This window comes from Gavialis gangeticus, unplaced genomic scaffold, assembly GCF_001723915.1.
Source record: "Gavialis gangeticus isolate Ggan-Ray unplaced genomic scaffold, GavGan_comp1, whole genome shotgun sequence".
In the NCBI taxonomy this organism is placed as follows: Eukaryota; Metazoa; Chordata; order Crocodylia; family Gavialidae; genus Gavialis; species Gavialis gangeticus.
In genome coordinates this window covers 125,015,229-125,017,030 of record NW_017729022.1, presented here as the reverse complement: position 1 = coordinate 125,017,030, position 1,802 = coordinate 125,015,229, and the positions used below count along the sequence as shown (strand labels likewise).

The 1,802-nt window shown below is 40.8% G+C and overlaps 1 protein-coding gene across 2 annotated transcripts in view; it reads left to right on the top strand.

The window, feature by feature from the left end:
* Positions 1-1,802, top strand: part of CFAP61 (cilia and flagella associated protein 61) — a 252,631-nt gene that overhangs the window by 168,382 nt on the left and 82,447 nt on the right. The gene's annotated exons all lie outside the window — the stretch shown is intronic.

Here is a 1,802-nt window from a genome sequence, read left to right as displayed (position 1 = left end):
ACATTACCCTGCAGCCATTTTGAAGCACGAGATGCTGAATACACATGATGTTTCAGGCACTTTAATTACAGCAGCTCTCAGACCCGCTCTAATTAAAGCACCCCCCTTCCTACCCCAGAGCACATGTATAGATGCCCCAAGTCTTTGAACACCATAGGAAATCTTAGGCCTGATCTACAAACATTGGGTAATTGTTGAACCTGGGGCTTGCGGTTGCATCCCAACTTCAGGCTTGGAAAAGCACCTAAGTCCTTCTTTGGATCTGGCTCTGCCCATAGAGCTAAATCCTGCTGGCCATGTTATTTGGCAAGTAATCATATTGATGCCAGCAAGTCTGCTGGCTGAGGAAAATGGTTACACATTATGAACAAGAGTGGCAGAATATGTTCACATACCTATGTTTCATGGAGCTAGGTCATACTTTTTTAGAGGGCCAGGTGGCCAGTGAAGACATTACACTGGCAATTCTTGACCAATGCTATATAATTGTACTGAACAAAAAAGAAATACTGATTATAATCATGGTTTAATTTGTTACTGTAATAGTAATATTATCCAGTTACATTTTTAATATAATGGTTGGTGTTTTGCATCATTACAAATATTTAATTTGTCTCTTGCACAGACTTTCTCCTATTTTAGAACATTCAGTTTTGCTGTAAAATAGAAGAAGCGTTCTTTTTGTATTAGGGATTTTTTTGCAAAACTTTAGGTTATGTAATAAAGAAATCATTATAGAGATCCTTCATCTATGTATTTAGGTATTTCTGCTATACAATCGTGAAAGCATATATTTCATTATTCATATTTTTTGCTGATCTGCTGCTAATATTGTCATACATTTAGAAGTGAACTTCTACATATCATCGCTTAAAAGGGTCACTTACTAAGAGTTATGGGCATTGACCAACTGTGGATTTTCCCTGTAGCCAGTTTTTGTCAGTGCCTGGTTCTGGATCATCAGATCCCACCTGCCTTGAAGAGGGTAATGCAAAATGCATATTCTGTTTGCTACTATGCCACTTTTGATCAGGCCCTTTTTTTTCTTTGCCTCCAAGGGCAGTTCAGTTGCCATTTCAGGGCTCACATGGAATATGTTACTACTTATCTTTCTCACATTGATAGGAACTGGCTGTGCTGCTTGGTGTACGGGTTACTGCAGATCATTAAAAAAATTGGTAACCATAAAATTGAACACACTTTTTTATAATTGCCCAAATGTTGCTTTTTTTAGAAGACAGTTTCCACAAAAGTTATGATGACAAATAGATTATGTAGTGTGTTTTGGTGAAAACCTTTCAATATTGGATTTTTAAAAATATAATAAACCAAGATTGTCCAATTGGCAGCCTCTGGCCGCATGTGGTCTGTGAGGGGTTAAATTGCACGCCCAGAGCTCCTGCCCAGTTGCCGTTCCCTGCATCCTTCTGGTTGCAGCCAGAGTCTCCAGGCTTCCCCTCCCTTCGCTGGCTGCCGCTTCATGCTCCCACCCCAGGGTGCAGGGCACTGCAGCAATGTGGGGGAGTTGAGGGTGAGCCTGGAGCATTTCATGTAGCAGGGTGGGAGTCACAGGTATGCAGTGTGGTGGGAGGGTCATGGGTGTACAGTTTAGCCATGGGAGGGTCTTGGATACACAATGCACCCAAGGGGTTCATGGACACATGATGCAGTGGTGGGAATGCATCCATGGAATTATGATTTTATTTATCTTTTCAGTTTTTACTTACTACCTTGTAGACAAGGGGTAAGTATATGGTACCTGCTATGTCATAGATTCATAGATTCATAGATTAAGGGTCGGA